General features: G+C 41.2%; 1 protein-coding gene and 1 long non-coding RNA gene across 2 annotated transcripts in view; both read left to right on the forward strand.

The window, feature by feature from the left end:
* The window catches only part of HS6ST1 (heparan sulfate 6-O-sulfotransferase 1), a 194,403-nt gene that overhangs the window by 93,858 nt on the left and 80,397 nt on the right, over positions 1-20,148 (forward strand). The gene's annotated exons all lie outside the window — the stretch shown is intronic.
* LOC310708056 overlaps positions 1-20,148 on the forward strand; it is a 58,242-nt gene that overhangs the window by 31,383 nt on the left and 6,711 nt on the right. The window contains exon 2 of the long non-coding RNA XR_014526834.1: positions 19,387-19,555. This is a non-coding gene — a long non-coding RNA (uncharacterized lncRNA). The remainder of the gene's footprint in view (positions 1-19,386; positions 19,556-20,148) is intronic.

The raw sequence follows: 20,148 nt of genomic DNA on the forward strand, positions 1-20,148 counted from the left end.
GGCTTAGGGAACTGAATATTTGCTAGATGAAGAGCCAAGCAGCCCAGTTTTGGGAAGAAAGCACTTCCTGGTGATTTTGACAGTGGGAAGTAAAAGCCAGAAAGCTTCACCTAGATCGGTATGCCTCCAATTAGCCTGACTTTAATATTTGAAAAGGCGTTTCCTCAGGTCATAAGAGTTCATCTTCTAGCATGTGCAATACTTTTGAATTTTAGACCCATTAAGTATACCTACTAAACTATTAAATTTGCTTTGAAACACAGGCTGGGATCACACACACACACCCCACCAGATTTTATCCATTTTTTAAAAGCAAACACTTACTTCCAGATCTATGCTAATCAGGTTTGTCACCTGCTCTGGCTCCTGTTTTCATATTGGTTAATGATGTGTGACATACTGATTTAGCCATCGCACCCTTCTCAGCAGCGCACAGGCAATGGAGGCATCGGCCTTTAAAAAGCTCTGATGCAAAGGACTTAGGGGCATCGCTGCAGCCCATCTGTTGTCCTTCAGTGCCAGGTGGAGCCACCATCTTGAGTAATGATCACCGTTTTCAGACACTCATAAAAACAATTTTCTGACCCTGTATCTTTTACAAGTGCCACATAATGTTTGTCCCACACTTGTAAGAAATCAATTTTTTATGTGGCAGCACCTATTTTCTGAAAATTCCTGCCAGTGAATATTCAGCGGGCACCTTCATTGTATTGTTTTCTATGCCTGTTCAAAACCTTTTTGCTTAGGCAAGCCTAGCCAGACAAGTAATTTTATTGTGCATATTTTCTTTTTAAAACTGTTGACGTTATGCATCTTTTCACAGTATTGTCTGCTGTTTTTAAACTCTGTATTTATCATTTTTAAAATATTTGTATACTATTGTGTAAACTGCTTGGATCTTTTTTATTTTATTTTATGAAGCAGTGTATAAATCTTGCAAAGCAGAAAGCAAAACAAATCAACATAGATAGCAGCTGTCATTTAACCTCTGGAAAGAAAGTGCCATTCATATAGTACAGCACACACGCACCCCCCCCAACTCTTAGCTAACACAGAGCCTTGTGTATACTGAATGCTGCTTTAGACGAAGTTGCCTGATACTGCTGGTAATTTTAATATTTTAGCTGGAAATATTGAATTTATTATACCTAACCACAGTGTTAATGAAAGCGATAGCAACCTACAACTGGGGCTCATGTGGCACTGTACTTCAGATCTGTGCAGAGCAGGCTAGTCCCCTGTTCTGTTTGCCTAATAGGAAACTGTCTCCCTCAGATGTGGAATGCTGGAGTGAGACTCAAGGGGTGGTGGACTAAGCACTCCCCTCCCTGAAGGCTGGGGGGCAAATGGTTGACCTGTCTTCCTGTTGTCACTGTCTGCTGTCTTTCACTGCTTCTCTCTACCAGGGGTCAGCAACCTTTTTCAGTCGTGGGCCAGTCCACCATCCCTCAGACTGTGTGGTGGGCAGGACTGTATTTAAAGGGGGGGGGGAAATGAACGAATTGCTATGCCCCACAAATAACCCAGAGATGCATTTTAAATAAAAGGACACATTCTGCTCATGTAAAAACATGCTGATTCCTGGACCTTCCGCAGGCCAGATTGAGAAGGCAATTGGGCCACATCCGGCCCACGGGCCTTAGGTTGCCTACCCCTGCAGTCTCTACCTTAGTAGGTAGTTGTTGCTTTTTTAAAAATTGAGAATTGCTATTCCAAAAGTCATGTATTTCAAGACATGCATATTCTGTGTCTTCAGCGATGAATTGTGCCTCAGTCCAGTTTAATTTCCAGAAAATCATGCATAAAGTAATGCATAAGCAGTTTCATGAAGATGACTTGGAACCTGCCTAAACCCAGGCTTTTGGAATTTAACTGCATTTAAAAAAAAAAAAAAAGTTAGGTTGAGTTGGATTTGTTCTTTTATGCATATTACTGTATTTTAGGTCATTTTTACTCAAAGCAAGTGACTTTGAGTTCTTTTTTTTATAAAGAAACCAAAAATAAAAATAAATCTATCAGTTACATTAAATTGGAAGGACAGGGAATCAGTTTTATCAATTCCAGGGTTTTTTGTTTTGTTTTGTTCCCAAAGTGAATCACTCTTGCTTCTTAAACTCATTCTCTTGCCTCTCCTGCCAATCTACCTGAGCCACCTTTCAGAGACTAGATGTCTGAGAGAGCTGTAACCCCATCACCACCGTTAGCAGGTTGCCCAACTTCCACTGTGCTTTCTTTAATGGAGTCCTCAGAAAGTGAATTTATTCCATTCATGGTTTGCCAGAAAGCAGCATTTTTGGAGTCTCCTCAAGGGGACAAGCCTGTCAGTCAAATTGTCACAGACAATAATTACCCCCCACCAGATCCGCACACTCTGTCTTCAGAGCAGTCAGTTAGAGCTACCAATACAGACAGGCTATTCTTACCACGTTGGTTTTCAACCTAATTAAAAGGATCCTGTCATTCCTTTCCCGTACCCCTCAGGCCTCCAATGGTCCCTTGTTCATTGCAGAATACAGACAGCTAAAACACATTCTTCCCTAGTACCTTTTCTGCACAGATAAAGAAAAACACTGAAATTCCCAGAGGAAATTCGGCAGTGTGTAGCTAAAATTACAGCTGGCACTAAACCACTTAGGCAAGAAAAAATAAAAATCCAATCTATTGTCCCAATCTTAGACAGGTTTACTCAATAGTAAGTATCGTGGATTCTGCTAGGGTTTTATTCCAAGTAAGTATACTTCAGTTTAAATATTAGGGGTGAAATAAATAGCTTTAAGCTCATAACATTAAAAGTGTTGAGTAAGAATTAAAATAGAACAACACTTCTGCATTATTCTTTGAAAACTTTTGTTTATATTTGTACTACCAGCTATTGTGCCTGTATACAATGTGGTAAAAGCATAATAGATGGTTTTTGTTTATATTTATTTATTTTTAAAACTTTCTATACTGCTTCCCCCATCAAGTCTCAAGGAAGTATATAGCAATATTAAAACATTAAAATATGGGATTAAAAGAAAACCTAGGACAATGTTAAAATTTATAATATTCTGAAATCAAGTCCCAGCAAAGGCCTGAGTGCATGAATCTGTTTTTAAAAGATACCTGTTGTTGTTGTTATTGTTTAGTCGTTTAGTCGTGTCCGACTCTTCGTGACCCCATGGACCAGAGCACGCCAGGCACTCCTGTCTTCCACTGCCTCCTGCAGCCTGGTCAGACTCATGTTTGTAGCCTCGAGAACACTGTCCAACCATCTCGTCCTCTGTCGTCCCCTTCTCCTTGTGTAAAAGATACCTAAATGTCATTAATGTCGGTGTTCACCTAAGCTCAGAGGGAAAGTGCTTCCATAGTATCTGGGCACCACCACAGAAAAGGCCTTCTCTCCAGTAGCCACTAACCAAATCCCTCCACCATTAGGGTCTCATCAGCTGATTGTAATGATAACGTGGGGTAATATGGATAGATTTTCTTCCATGGGGAACTGAGACTAAAGTTTGTACATGTGAATTTGCAAACATCCCTGGCCAGCTGGCTCAATTCTAGCTGGATCTATAAATCTCTCTCGAATTTCACTCACCTTTCTGTAGATCCTGTAAAGAATGGGCCTGATAGAGAAAAGGGATGAACTGGAAGCAATCCATATCAGCTATGTACCATTAGCTGTGGGTGTAAGATCCCAGAGTGGGTTACAACAATATTATGTATGGTTACAAGAATAGATAAAACCAATACAATTATTAAACAAGTAAAACCATTCCAAATGGAACAGAACTTTATAAATTCAACAAAAGAGGTGGTCCCAGAGCTGTATTAGCCAGTCTATAAAACAGGCTATAAAAACTCTACTGTAGCTGTTAGCTGGTGCTAAGGTCTCTTGCCTCAGTTGCAGGATTGCTATCCATGGTCCTGAATTCATTCCAGAATTTGGACTGGTACCAACAATTCTGACCAAGTTGCTGAAGCCAACTCTGCCCTAGATCAGCAGCAGAGATCTGCCTTACCCCACATACCTGGGGATTACTTCCTAATAAGCAACTTCTGGAGAGCACGATGTTGACTCCCCCAGTATACAGTACTGTACGTACGTTTTAACATGTGTAATTGCCAGACTGGTGGTCTATGGAAAGTTTAAGATCTTGAAATATTTTCATATACCATATATGTCAGGCCTCCTCATCCTAGTGCTCTATTTTGGACTTGCAGGCTAAGGTTCTTGGGAGTTGGAGGTTGGGAAAAATGAATGTATGTATATATATATATATATATGCTTTCGTAGATTTTCACGGGTACAGGAATGTAGGTTTTGGTGTCTTCGGGTGTCTTCCCGTGTAAGAGTTGGGGTGTCTAGGCGACGTTTCGACGAGGTCTCACTCGTCATCTTCAGGCTGGTGCTTTCGGCTTCTTGTTACTGGAACAGAGCAGGATCTCAGTGTTTGAGTTCCTATAAATACTGTTGAGGGGGTGTGGTGTATAGCCTCCAACGTTCTGGGCAGAGAGGAAGTTCCCAGGTTAGTGTGCCTTTTCTTCTTTTGTTCCTTAATTACTTGAGGGATATCTTGAGTGATTTCTTGAGTGATATTCTGAGTACCACTTAGGTGGGTCATTAAGTGTGGATTAGTTGCTAAAGCTTTCGTGTCTTGACCTCTTGAGCTTGTGAAGAGTTTTTCTGAGAAGATGGCTGTACTGCACTTAGTTGTGCTCTGGCTTGGCTTCGTGTATAGGGGCGAGCTGTGGTTTTGTGCCCTGTGCCAGCCAGATCTGTGTAGGGATTGCAGGGGGGTGCAGCATCCGGAGGTGCCACTATGGTTTGGCTACTGGATGGTGTCTGTAATTTATCTGTGGAGAGGGTCTGGGTTTGGGTCTGGTGTGGTTGATTGGTGATGGCGTTCTGTGTGCCTCTGGTTCTGGTGTCGGTTTTTGTGGGGAGGGCTAATTTCCAGATGTCTGGCAGGCGGGACGTGTCGTCACGCTTGTTCATGTTGTGAGGGTGTTTCTCTATCTCGATGGCTTCCATGATTATTCTCTTGTGGTGATGTTCCATGTTAAAGAGCAATTTGGAATCTGCAAAATTAATTTCGTGTCCTGTTTCTTTCATGTGTTGGAAAAGAGAGGAAGTTTTTTCTTCTTTTTTGACGGCATTCTTGTGTTCTGCAATACGTGCATTTATTCGTCTGTTTGTTTGTCCAATGTACGTGGCTGGGCAGACTTTGCAGGGTATTTCATAGACCCCTTGGTTTTCCAACTGGATTTTATCTTTGGGGTTTCTGAGGATATTGGCTATTTTTTGGTTGGTGCAAAAGGCTGTTTTGATATTGTGTTTATGGAGGATTTTGCTAATTTTATCTGTAGTGCCCTTGATATAAGGAAGGAGGGCCATGCCATTGTTTTCTTCTGTGTCTTGGTTTTTGGGGGGTGTTTCTTTTTGGATTAGCTTCGTAACCCTGTTTTGCTGGTATCCATTGGCGATTAACACATTTGAGAGATTCTGTAACTCAGTTGTCAAGTGATCTTTGTCAGCCAGGCGTTTGGTTCTGGAGATGAGAGTCTTGGCTACGGAGTTTATTTGTGCAGGGTGGTGGTGTGATTGTGCATGTAAGTAGCGGTTGGTGTGTGTTTTTTTCGGGTAGATAGTGTGTCCTAGGGAGCCATCAGGTTTTTTGTAGATTAGGACGTCAAGGAAGGGAAGTTGGCTGTTGGCTTCTATTTCCATAGTGAATTGTATTTTGGGGTGTAGGCTGTTGAGATATGTGAGGAAGCTATCTAGTTTTTCTTTCCCGTGTGGCCAAATTACAAAGGTGTCGTCAACATATCTGAGCCAAAGTTTGGGTTTGTGTTCTGACTTGTCTAAAGCATTGGTTTCAAAGTGTTCCATGTACAAATTTGCGATGACCGGTGAGAGGGGTGATCCCATAGGTGCTCCTTCTATCTGTTTGTATCTTTGTCCATTGTGGATGAAGTACGTGTTGGTTAGGCAGTGGTTGGTCAGGTCCAGGATGTATTCGGGGGGATTGTATTTGTTTTGAATGGCTGTCAAGGCTTCATTGATGGGCACTTGTGTGAAGAGAGATACAACATCGAAGCTCACAAGTAGGTCATCGGGATGTAGGTTTTGCTTCTTTATTGTTTCTATGAACTGCAATCCCTACACAGATCTGGCTGGCACAGGGCACAAAACCACAGCTCGCCCCTATACACGAAGCCAAGCCAGAGCACAACTAAGTGCAGTACAGCCATCTTCTCAGAAAAACTCTTCACAAGCTCAAGAGGTCAAGACACGAAAGCTTTAGCAACTAATCCACACTTAATGACCCACCTAAGTGGTACTCAGAATATCACTCAAGAAATCACTCAAGATATCCCTCAAGTAATTAAGGAACAAAAGAAGAAAAGGCACACTAACCTGGGAACTTCCTCTCTGCCCAGAACGTTGGAGGCTATACACCACACCCCCTCAACAGTATTTATAGGAACTCAAACACTGAGATCCTGCTCTGTTCCAGTAACAAGAAGCCGAAAGCACCAGCCTGAAGATGACGAGTGAGACCTCGTCGAAACGTCGCCTAGACACCCCAACTCTTACACGGGAAGACACCCGAAGACACCAAAACATATATATATATATATATATATATATATATATATATATATATATATGCTTTCGTAGATTTTCACGGGTACAGGAATGCAGGTTTTGGTGTCTTCGGGTGTCTTCCCGTGTAAGAGTTGGGGTGTCTAGGCGACGTTTCGACGAGGTCTCACTCGTCATCTTCAGGCTGGTGCTTTCGGCTTCTTGTTACTGGAACAGAGCTCTGTTCCAGTAACAAGAAGCCGAAAGCACCAGCCTGAAGATGACGAGTGAGACCTCGTCGAAACGTCGCCTAGACACCCCAACTCTTACACGGGAAGACACCCGAAGACACCAAAACCTGCATATATATATATATATATATATATATATATATATATATATATATAACCTACAGCCATGACTGTTCTTGTGAATGTGATGAAGTAGACTTGAATTTTGCTTATGGGGAAAAAAATCAGCAGTTCATCTTTTTTAGATAATATAGGAGAAAAAGTGCTAATACGAAACCATATTTCTTCAACTCGCAATAGAAAACCTTATGTCTGTTTTTCCTTTGTTTGCAACAAAACTCTCAGCCAAATGTATTGATTTTCTTCACTGCATAGCCTTACAATTATAGGGCTTCAGCCTGATTCAGGAGCTCAGTTTTTTAACAGTTTGTGCATCAAAATAGTTTTTTTTATGGTGAGGAAAAACTTTTAAGGCATTTTATGCCAGGACTCCCAAGTAATATTGTGGATGTGCCTGGTGAACAATGTAATATTCAGTATGGCCTCCCATACTGCTTATCAAGCCAAGTGCCATTGGTAAGGAAGTTGGGCAGAATTTAAAGACAGCTTGAATTTTATTCTTCTTACTTTGTTAGAGACAAGTAGTATTATTTCTGTCCTTTAACTCACAAGTCCACAGAGACAGTAGAAAAAGAACTGGAGCAAAGAAGATTCAAATCGATCTTTTTTCTGCCAGGATTTAAACCACTGAAAATCTGATTCCCAGTTCATGGGCTGTGCATCTGTGGTCCAGAAAACATTCATTGCAGTCATGAAGCTCCCGGCAGCATATTGACAAGGAGAAATGAAATCCACATCTGGCCTCTCTTGAATTATTCCTTATTGCTATGGAATCTTATTCCACAAATCATCCTGAGTTGAGTGACACCAAAGCTTCTCTCTTCACATGACAGATTACAAACTCTTTGTTCCTCCTAATCCTCTTCAAAAACTAATGAATGGCAAATTTAGATTAAGCCTGCCCCCAGCAAAACTGTGTTTATTCCACAATAGTCCCACAGTGCTGAAATTTGGCAGGCCAAGAATCCAAATGGCTAACCCAATTGGTGATCAGATACTTCTTTATTTCTGCATAACCCACCTAGAAACAGAAGAGAAAGCAACTCAGTACAGTTGGCAGTGAAAGGAACAATAATCTGAAAAGGATCTGATCTGCAATATGATGTTTGGAAGTGAACACACTGAAGCCAGCTACAACAACATATCAGTTTCAAGCAACCTGAATTCGTATGAGAATAAAACTCGCAGTAAAGTAAGAGCGCAACCCTGAATAGGTTAAGCCTTTGAAGTTCAACTGTTACATTATGAAGGCTTGTACCAGAACTACTAGCGTGTTTGAAACACACATCTAGCAAAACAAGTTTAATGTTTTATGGCTCAGATCAGTTGTGTTTTGAGCAGGTTTGTTCCATAAGTAAAAAAGAAAACTCCACAAAATTTAAGGAAAACGTGGCAGCCCGTGATTTACCTTGTTGTTGCACAGGTTGCAGTCCCATGAACACTGGTAAGCCTTCTAGGGCTAAATGGGTAGGGAAATAAATATCACTCAGAAGCTGCTGAGATCTATTCTCTGCCAAGAGAGATTTATGATGTGGTGGGAAATTGCTTTGGTAGCTTTTAACCATACTTCATATGCTATTGCAAGCAGCAAATATTAAAATGAATTGTTGACTTAAAAATAAAGAGAAGAAAAGACCTGTTTAGCTAAAAATGCAAGTCTTTAAAAAAATCAGCTGAGGTGGAATTTGGCAGTACTGCCAAGAGTGCCTTTTTCAAAGATTATCTGTTCATTGATATGGTTGAAGAAACACCCTGACGTGTGTGGGCCCAACATTCCTTGCCTGTGGCAATGCAGTCTTCCCTTTCATTTTTTCCCCCTAGGATCCTTGACCTTCTTTTTACTTCTTTTGCGCAGTCAAATGCTGCTTTGTAGTTTATGGAGATAAAATTAGAAAAGGCGCTTCTTAAAGAAACTGCTGATCCATTTGTCAGACACCGAGCACTAACACATTACTTTGTGTGTTATTTTAGCTTCGTCTTTCACATCTGATTCAGTGTGACTGAGAACAGACCCCAGCTGCATGAAATATAATATATAATATATATGTTTTATATATATTAGATATTTCTACCTAATGCAACTTAGAAAGGAAAACCACTTGGTGGAAAGAGACCATGAGAAAATAATTCTTTGAGAAGAATTATAACCTTTAAAGTTGGGGTAGAGGGGCAAGTTTGAGGTCTTGGACGTCATAGCTGGTCCTAAAATCAGTCCTAAAGAAGTAACTATAAGGAGCTCTCCCAGACCAACAAAGAACCACAACAGCAATAAGCCAGAATTGGTCAGCAATGCTCCATTCCCCCAGTTTTGTGAAAACAAATAGGCTACAGGGAGAGAATGGTTAATTGAGCTATGCTACAGGCCAGCCAAGACAGTATCATTGTAATCAAGGGTCAATGGTGGCTAGCATCTCAGTCTCTGTAGTGTGAAAATGTGCGCTCGGTTCTGTATTTGTTTTGCTTTAAGAATAAAAGTAATAATTATTATAAGAAGGTATGATAAGAACAATCTTTGAGGTCAGACTAGCTTGCTGACCTGAGCTAATGGGGGTGCTGCAGATTACACTGTGCTTGTTATTTTGAACCAGCACAGCAACCTGCAAACGACCCACGATAGTAAGCAAAAGGAGAGTCACTGAAACATCATGAAATTCCTTATTCATGTAGATAGGACCTGGTATGAGCAACCTTGAGCTAGCAGCCCTGGCATCTTGATTGTGATAACAAATCCCGAATTGGAGGGGGGGGGACATGTTTCCAGTTTTATTGTAGTCTGACAAGGTAAAGGAATGAATCAGTGGATCAGCCTGGATTAGAACAAGAATCCTCCTAAATTCATAGGGATCCTCCTAATAACAGATGGCAAGACTAATCTTGATGTGGCTGCCTTATCTGCAAATGTGCTGCATCATTTTGATGAGTTTCCTCCTTTCAGTAGCTGTCTCAAATGAACTACAATTTTCCAGCTTATCTTTATGTATTATTAAAATTGTTTTTTTATTGTGCAAGGTATATTTTTGTTTGTAAGGTGCCTTGAGTTTGAAGTGAATCCCTATCTACTACACAACACAAGTATAAAAAATTTTTTACTGAGCAGCATCAGTAAAGAATGGAATAGATTTTGAAAGCATCCTACTCAGTCCCTCCTGTAAGGTTCCGGTATCTTGGAAAGTGACGCTAAAGAAAGCAGGGCAACAGGTGTGGAATCGCTTATGAGACCTGCACAGTGTTAGGAACATTTTCACCTGCTGCATAACTCTGTCAGAACAACACCTTGATTTTGCAGACAGCATTCAAGTCCAAATAGGATATGGACATACAGCTCCTCACAATTGCCCCATAAGATTACCTGATTGTGCTGTGGCAGGGAACATGGATTTTCATATCAACATGCCACCATTTTTCTTAAAATACTGCTTCCCTTCTCTAGACTCCATCTTGATCTATTCACTTCCTGTCTCAAGGAACTCCCTCCCCTTAGCAACCCAATTATTTAACTCGTTCTTCTCAAGAGACCACATTTGCTCCATTACTTATTCTACATGGGACACCCCATTTATCCCCAGTTATCTCCCACCCTTAACTGCTCTGTCCCACCCCCTTATTATGTATCCATATTTGATGTTTTCTTTGGATTAGTCAGGGACCTTAAGGCAACTTGAAACTTTGGGCACTCCTTAAATAAGCTTTTCTACTATTGGAACCACGTTGGGAGACTTCAAAGTAATCCAGGTTGTTTGCTTGGAGACTGCAAAACACAGAGACCCTGAGTTGCACCATATGCAGAGTTCTGTCATTCTAGGCTAAGCATGCCAGGAAGCAGTGAGGACCTGTTGTAAAGTTGCGCCCTTGTTGTGGGCATGTTGTGGAAACAAAGAGGCTTAGAATGTGATATAGCTATACACCCACATTCTCTACATGACACACACTCCCCACCCCAATCAACAAAGCATCTATACCAGCAGAGCTTTCCATCAGTATTCCACATCCTCTACTTCCTTAGGCCTCTTAGCCAGGAGAACTTGGGGACAGAGTTGCTCTCTGAAAAGCTTCTGTGTTCTGTTTAACAAACTTAAAACACAAACCACTTTTAATCCTCTATGAAAGCAAATTGCAGCATTAAGATTAATGTAAGTGATTTTGAGGCCGAGCCATGGTCTATCCAGTCTCTTTGTCGTGCTACTTTTGGAACCTTTGGTATCCTATATTACTTAATGCAGCTGGTCTCTTTTAGCTTGTTTGGGATAAATAAGACGAGTATTTTTTAATAACGGGACAAGAGTTATCCTGTTGCATTTCCTTTTGCAATAGTTCTAACACAGTTTCTAAGGAAGCAATCTTTAGGGCCTTCATATTTGTCCTATGGATCATCTAAACTGTTTCCATTTCTTTACTTATTGTATTTTCTGGTTTCTCCTCCTACCCTTCCTGCTCAGTTGCCAGGAGGGTGGAGTTAATGAGAAAGAGATTCTCGTTAAATACATTTTCTACCTTGAAGGGTATTGATTGACCTGCATTTATCTAAGGCCTTAAAAGTGATGCTTCTCCCTAGGGTAGGGTTAAAGGAAGGAATTCCAAAAATCTCCCTATTGAATTGACTTGTTAGAGGAACCGGAGGAGGGGTGTGTGTGTTTTTCCTGCCCCCCTTTTTCAGGAGAGGGAGTGGGCATACTTCAGCCTGTCATTCTTGTGTTTTCTCTTTTTGATTGTCAGGTATTAAATTCACTGTGAAGATGGTCTGAGCCTTGCAAAATGCATTCCTCTTCATATATTTAGTGGCTGCTGGTTATCGAAGGGGAGGGACCTGGGATCAGTTGGCTTTTCTTTTCTCTCGCTCTCTTAATCCCAGGCAGCTGTCACTCACTCCTTCACATTCATTGTATGTGCCCAGTGGCGGAACGGATGGTAATTATGCACATTTAAACTACAGTACTTTTCTCATGCTGAAGTTAGCATTGCTGCCGCACTAACTTCTCATATCCTTTCAAAACACCTGGCAAAATATTCAGTGCCGTTTCTCTCATTGTTAATTAAAAGGTTGAAATAAAAGTATTCTATCTTAACAATCCATTTTCCTATCAGGCTCAAAGTCTGGGCATAATTGTTAGGTTTGGCAACATGTTTTATTTATACAAGTTCTCTCTTCATGCAGGCATAGATATGCTTTTAACCCACCACATTTCACGAACATGAGAGCTAGATGAGAAAGTTAGAGCGTGTGCTTGCTTATTTGCGGAGACAAAGTTCAAATCTCTTACATGGGGTTTTAATTAATTATTTGAATAACCCCTGATTGACTAGGCTTGTCCGTGTGACCAGTTTGGAAAGTGTTGCTGTAGTTTTAAATGGGCTTCATTTGCCCTTAGTGAAGTCAGAAATCTGATTGGATGCAGAGCAAAAATGTAGGATCACATCCGCAATGAGCTAGAATTGTTTGTGGATGAACAAAACTGCACACACAAATGCTACAGAAACAGCAGCATTGCGGGGGGGGGTTAAGAACGGCCACAAAACTGTAGGATTAAAGGGGGGGTTGGGCAAAGCCCCCTCAACCCTGAAAATTCCTGCTTTCAAGGTGAAAAGGGAATCAGATCAGCCCTAGTTCTCTTAATCTTTATGCTAAATGGCTAAACATGCTGAACGGAAAAAGGAGGGCAGTAAAACAATCAGACTGAAAGCAACAACAATATGGGAAAACATAGGACAAAACCATATACTGAATTGATCCATTTGGTCAGTACTGTCTATACTCGTTAGTCCTGACTACCCAGAGTTTCAGATAGGATACATTCCCTGCCCTACCAAGAGATGCCATGATTGAAACTGGAACATTTTGCATATGAAGCAGACAATCTACCACAGAGCTATGACCCTAAAAATTGCTCACTAGTTCTTACAGTACCAGATCCCTTCTGTCTGTCAGACAGAGCTGAAGCAATAGCATCCTGGCAGGGGCATCACTGCCACTTACTGGTCAGGGTAAGAAGGCAGCAAGATGGTTGGTACACCAGTGGAACTGATGGACTGGCTCCACCAATGTGCCTTGTAGCACTGACATTGCCAATGCCTTGCCCCTCTCCTGCCAGTTAGCAGCAGCAGCTACACCCGTTCCATCAGCCATTCTTAGTCTCTTGTCTTGGGGTGATGTACTTTAGAGTTTGGCTACCAGGATACAGCTCAGTTAGATCTGCACTGTCTGGGATGCTGCAGACAGATGCCCTCCAGATGTTATTGGACTCCCAACTCTCACCAGCCTCATCCAGCATGGCCAACGTACAAGAACGTTGAGAGCTATAGCCCTGCAACATGGATTCCCCGCCCCTTCTCTTAAGGAAGTTACTCACCTTGAAGTCAGAAGAATTTTCAAGAGCAGACTCAATAGCTTGCGAGGTTATGGTGCCCTCAAGATTGCTATGGCTGGTAGGAGTTGAAGTCCAACAACATCTGGAAAGTACCATGTTGGCGACTGTGGCATGAGATTAGCTGAGATGTCTACAACTTTTCTGCACTCTTTTCTGCACCTGTCTTTCCCACCCTTGTGTGCTGTGTTATTTTAGATTTTAACCCTGCAGATAGGGACTGTCTTGTTTTGATTGCATGTAAACTGCTATGGGAGCCTTTGTGGTTGAAGAGCGGGGCACAAATGCTCCAAACAAATAAGTACAGTGGTACCTTGGGTTACAGACGCTTCAGGTTACAGACTCCGCTAACCCAGAAATAGTACCTCTGGTTAAGAACTTTGATTCAGGATGAGAACAGAAATCACGCGGTGGCAATGGAAGGCCCCATTAGCTAAAGTGGTCTTCAGATTAAGACCTCCAGAACGAATTAAGTTCTTAACCCGAGGTACCACTGTAACTAAAATATATATAATATAAATATTGTTCTTCTCCCCCCACTATCCTCTACCCTTATAATCTGCTAAAGCCTTAATGCATCAAGCCTCCATCTTGCTTTCTGCTTCCAAGTCCTTGAAGACAAATACAGAAGCCTGCACAAATTTCAAAACCATACAAATCTTCCCAGCTCCCCCCCCCCCCCGCTTATTTTGCTGAGGGTCAGCTATTAGCATTTTATCAGCATGTGTATTGTTGTTTACCAAATGTGCCTTTCCGGTTTTGGTTTAATAAAGACTCTGATATAAAAGGATTTGATTCTATTCTTGTTAGGAATAAATAAAGATTGGATCTAGTTTTCAGCAGGTTCAGTTTCTGGATCCCAATGAAACGATGTCAATCAAGACATCCTTGAAGGAGTGGGGTAGGGACAGATATTGCAGATTAGGAGGAAGTCCTGACCTAGGCCAGCTTCAAGCAGGTTGGCCCTTAGTTTCACCCATAAACGCAATCCTGATACTCTCTTTGAGTAAACCTATATTCCTGTTTGAGTTCTGGATAAATCACACTAGAAAGAGCATTGTTACAGTTGGGGAGTGCAATCTTAATGTGAAACAGACATTGATGTTAATGTAAATGTGAAGGTTTTTTTACAGGCTAGATAAAAGAAATGTTGTTTGGAGCGCAACAAGTTCCTTACATCTGGGCTCAATCAAAGAGTTAGAGGTGGCTTAACTATATGTTACCAAAGTTACAGGAGGAGGTACCAAATGAGAGAAGTTTAGAATAATAATAATTGTATCTCTCTACCAATGCTTTTATTACAGAAAAGAAAGTTAAGTTGGGAATTACGATCCTTCAATGGAATGAATCTAAATGAGACTTTCCATTTTAAATTTGCTTCTCCTTTTAAAAATACTGTTTTATTTGAAAGATTGAGGTACATTTACACAGCTTCTTCCTTAATATTACCTAGGTTTATTACATCCTAATGGGCCACTTTGTCCTGCTTATAAGACTGCTACAGTTGGGCCCGTTCATTGTCAGTTAGCTCACAAGACACAATCATAGCTCTCTTGCTTGGCAAAAGCCTATGTGGCTCATGTAAACCATTGCAAAACTTGGTTTTAATATGTAATGGACTAGCAGTTAACTAGTGGCTTTTTGAAATTCAGTAAAAACTCAATGGCCAATTTAGGTTTGAATGAGACAAAGATTTCTGTCATTATATTTGTGCATTTTCATAATTTGATAGACAGTTTGAAGATTGTACTCAAGTCTCCAGATGGACTGTATTATTTAGAATTCTATTGGGTTGTTGTTTTTTTCTGAGAAAACTGAACTTCCAATAATACCACATTGCATTTCATCCAAGGCTTTTATTTCCTGGTTAGAAATGTAAAAGATTGAAAATTGAGGGCTTTGCATTTGAAACTTGATTGCATTAGCTGTGGATGATAATTTATTACAGAGTCTCAATGCAGACATCACACCCAGGCAACTGGTTGGTATTATGTTCAAGTTGACAAACCGTGATTTGCTGTCAAACCAGAATCTGAAACCATGATTTAAAATGCAAACTGTAGCCTGTCTATGCATGGTTTGGCATTATGTTTCTATTGAGTAATTACAAACATGGCCCTAGAGACCAAAGTGTAGAATGGGAAAAAAGTGAAAGCAGATCAGAAACTCTCCATGTGCGTGCGGTGCACGGGCACACAAATGGGACTGTGCACCAGCCTCCCTGACATTTTCCCCGCATTAACTCCTTAGATCAGTGTTCACCAACTGATGAACCACACCAGCTTTTTTAGACTAGTGGGCGCATTTGAATCTTGAATGAATACTGAAGGCACCAGCCATAACATGGCTGCCATGTGGGTGTTTGATTATAAAATAACTGTTCTAAATTAATACATTGAATGTAGAACTTAATGTCGAGGACAGTACATAGTACCAAGAGTGAAGTACATTGTGTGAAGATAAAGTAAAGGTAAAGGGACCCCTGACCATTAGGTCCAGTCATGACCGACTCTGGGGTTGCGGCACTCATCTCGCTTTATTGGCCGAGGGAGCCGGGGTTTGTCCACAGACAGCTTCCGGGTCATGTGGCCAGCATGACTAAGCCACTTCTGGCAAACCAGAGCAGCGCACGGAAACGCCGTTTACCTATTTATCTACTTGCACTTTGAGGTGCTTTCGAACTGCTAGGTTGGCAGGAGCAGGGACCGAGCAATGGGAGCTCACCCCGTCGTGGGGATTCGAACCGCCAACCTTCTGATCGGCAAGTCCTAGGCTCTGTGGTTTAACCCACAGTGCCACCCAGATGCTATGGAGTATTTGAGGGATCAGCATCCTTTATCTCTTTCACAAGAGGCAGCTGAGGAATTGAAGAGGGAGGAGTTTTGAGTACAGCTAGAAAGGGAGAGACACTACTGTATATGGGGGAGCCGGGTGCTGTTTTGAACCATGGCCACAGTCTAAGTAGAGCAGCAGCAGAGAAACACTGAGAGGAAAATAATGGTTTTAAACAGCAGAGATTTGAGTAAAGCAGGGGTAGGCAGACACTGAGGGTCTGGTTTGAAAAGAAACATCAGCTTTAACAAGGAGAAATAACAGAGCTATAGAGATGAGTGCAACACAGAAGCTCACATGAAAAAGTTAACAGCATTTGCAAGCTCTCTTCTCTCCTTTAATCCTAATTTTCAACAAAAAGAAGTTCAAGAGAAAATGACAAATCTCTTTTTAAATTTGTTTAAATCTTTTGGTATGCATTTGTCCAGTGCTTTTTTTCTAAAAGAATGTTTAGGGGTAGTCTCATTTTTCTACTCATATTGAAATACTGCCCTTCAATGAGGCCAAACCTAGATTCACAAAATGTTTAGGGGTATGCGTCCCCCCTGAAAAAAAGCACTGCATTTATCACAGTCACAGAATTATCCAGTATAACAGAATTTTGTATTGTGTCCCCACATAAAGATAGGCTGGGGAAAATACAGTCTGCATTGGCTCCATATTGTACTTTGGAGGTGTAGTAAACAGAGGAGAGCCCAATATGATGAAAAGAGGGATCGGGCACACATATTTACAGCAGACAGCTAGCTGTCGGCTTCTGTCTGTGGGCTCATGCATGAGAATTTTAGAGTATTAGAATAGCGTACAAAATGTTCATCTAAATAATGTTTTACATTTAAAATTAGATATGGCTTTTGGTGGAAACAGCTGGGAAGTGCAAGAAGGGGAAGGTAAAAGAGAGAAGTAATGCAACGACACTCCTTAAAGATGCATTAAAACTTGGGGATTCTAAAGTAGGCTTATAGATAGATGAGCCTGCAGAACTGGGACAAAGTCTGCTCAGCATCCACACATGGGCCTTGGCTTTCACTATTATCTGCTTGAGATCAGAAAAGGGGAGTTTAAGGTGATTCTCTCTCCCAGCTCCCTTCCACATTTGCATTGAGTGAAACCTATTGTTCGTTGCCACTTCCACAAAGAGAGGAGGATGGGTAAGAGATGCGAACAGCCTGTTCCTATTCCTGGTAGCTTTGGGGATCAGACAGGCAGCACTGGATTCTTCTACTCTACCTCTGCCAGGCAGGGTGTTAATGTGGCGTGAAAGCAGTTTAAAGCCTTGGGCCTCTCTTGGAGCCAGCAGGGTGTCCGAGGCAGGCCCACATCCCCAGTGGGTGGCTGTCAGTGGCAGTGCGCTCTGTTAGGCAGAAATTTATTAGTATTATTCCTCCCCCCCCCTTTTTTTTTTTTGTTAGAGCAGCAAGGAGTGTAAGTGACAGCTGTATTAAGAACCACAGTGCCTCCGAATGGGATCAGAAGCCATCTGCACAGAGGTTCTTGACAAAAAGCCTTTTCAAAGTGCTTAGTCGCGTCTTAAGAAATGGGGAGGAGAAAAAAAGGAAGGAAAATGAAGGGGTGCCTGCTGTTTCTGCAGATTTTTAGCCTCCTCTTTTTCATTATTATTTGCCTGTTTGCTTCATACAGTCCTCAATTCTTTTCTGCCCCTCCAACAATGTGGAGAACTCTCTAATTCAGATCCCAAAGCCCAGTCAGAGGAATGACCTCTCCTCTCCCTCCTGTGGTTTACTGTCTCCCCGTATCTGTTTTCCCAAATGGTTGAGAGTGGCAGCTTGGATTTTTCTTCTTTTTTTAAGGAGACATAAATTCAAGACTCGCACTGCAGCACCTGGCTTTGCAACGGGTGCTGCTATCAGGCGGGCCAGAAACATTTTAAGAAGCCAAAAACTCTTTGTTCTTTTTAATCTCCCCTTCCCCCTGTCTGTCCTTCAAGCTTCCTGGCATGCTCAGCTGCATGGCTTTGGTGAAAAATAATGCAAGCGGTTTTATCATTAACCTGCTCAGCTGCAAATCTTCCCACCCTTCCCCTGCAAATTCACACATAGATTTGCATATGCAATAGGCTGTATTCTTCCATTCTACAGCAGCTTCCTATCTGGGGAGTTCCTTGTGAAGAGCTATATGGGAAATAAGACCTCTACAGATTAAATGTGCACAATTAGTTTCTTCATATTAGATAAGGTGGAAGTGGGTGTGCTGTGTTGCTTTTTTGTGCTACTTATAATTGACACTGCCTGTTTTCACTTTGGCTGCTACATTAAGACTTCGGGGAGGGGGGTAGTTAAGTATATCAGATCAGAATTTCTGCCAGTAGCTTTAGAAAGCCTCAAAGTACTCCTGAGCTTAATCCTTTATTTTCATGTTATCTTATCTTTCTTTGCAGTATGTTTATATTTATCTCCATTTTCTGGTATCTTACAGCTTCAGTGTTATTTTAAACATACATGTTTCTTTTAACTGTTTGTGGGATTTTCTAGTGATGCAGCATTACACAGATGAATTATGACTGATAGTGCATTTCTACATGTGGCAATAGCCACAAGCTTAGATGGATTTTTTAAAAGCTTTTTTGTGACCTATGGAAAGTTATCTGCATATGCTAAAATCACCCCATAATGTATGGGGGGCAAATAAGAGAATGTGATAACTTATCCATGGCCAGAGATTTGCATGCATCAGAAATGCTGAGTCCAGGATCATTAAATAGAAATAAATTCAGTTTGTTTCAATGTCTGCCTTTGTATCATGACCATAGTTACACATTCTTAAAAATGCACACAAGTATTTGAAATGCATGCAATATAGTAGCGAAAAATCAATTGCCAAAGTAAGTTTATTTCATATATACACTCAGAGGTCAAAATTCTGTTCCTATGTATAAATGTACAAGCATATATTGACACCCTCCATAAAGATGCAGGAAGAAATTTATCTCTGTAAATATTTGTATGGGGTTTTTTTACCTTGAAAATGGTTCATCCTGAAATTATGGGGAAAGGAATGTACATTCTTTTCAGATATGTTCTCTTTACATGCTGTAGGCTGGGCCAGGTTCATCACCTAGGCAACTTGGGAAGCTTCCTGGTGTCCCAGCGCAACAAGGGAACCCAGATAAGCAACACTGGAGTCAGGCACTTTCATCGTACCTTCTTCCAAGATTCATGTAGAAAATCCATTATCGTGCAAAGTGTCCAATGCTATCACAAAATTACCTACTGAATCTTGAACTCTCCTTGCCCAGAGCCCCTCTCCTCGGGTGCCAGGATGGCATTTGCGGGGGTTTAACTCAAAGTCCTGAGCATGAGCCACACAAATCCCTCCGAGCAGGGCCAACTGAGAATAGATAAGAAATCAGGAGTTTTCTTGCATGTTCTATATTTCAGAGCTGCAGGAGTGACACAATAATTAAGGTGAGTGACTTTCTCCCTCCAAGCATTCTATTTTTATAAAGCCTGAAAATTCTATTCCTCATAAGTGAGACTGGCTGTCCTATCAGTAGGACATGTGGCATAGAGAATCTACCTCATGAGGGGTATAATTTGATTAAATTTCAGAAAAGTCTCAGGAATGACGGAGTTAAAGCAGTTTAAAAACTTTTCAGTTAAGGTTAAGCGGCTGCTGTACGCCCACACAAAATATATCTGAAATTTCTCCCTTGGTTGGTTTAAATAATATTTGCAGAGAAACCAAGTATATTAAAAGAGTGTGACTTTAGCAGGTTTGATGTGAATCAGTTATGTATCATTAGCCTATGAGATTTCAAAGTTCCCATTTTAAACTGTTCATTAATTAGGTGCAGGAATTACAACTCATGCCTATTTAGCAGATTGAAACTTCTCTGTTGGAACCCACTTCCAAAAAACCCCATAAAAAATAGCCTTCTCTGGAGTTAACAGTCTGCAGTGGCATGTTTGCATTTGACATGCTCCTCTGTGTATGTATGTGTGTGTTTGTGTGTTTGTGAAACCGACAAAAGGAAGAACTACCTATTATTTGCAGTCTC

This window comes from Podarcis liolepis, assembly GCF_965112155.1.
Source record: "Podarcis liolepis genome assembly, chromosome: 5".
NCBI classification, from domain to species: Eukaryota; Metazoa; Chordata; class Lepidosauria; order Squamata; family Lacertidae; genus Podarcis; species Podarcis liolepis.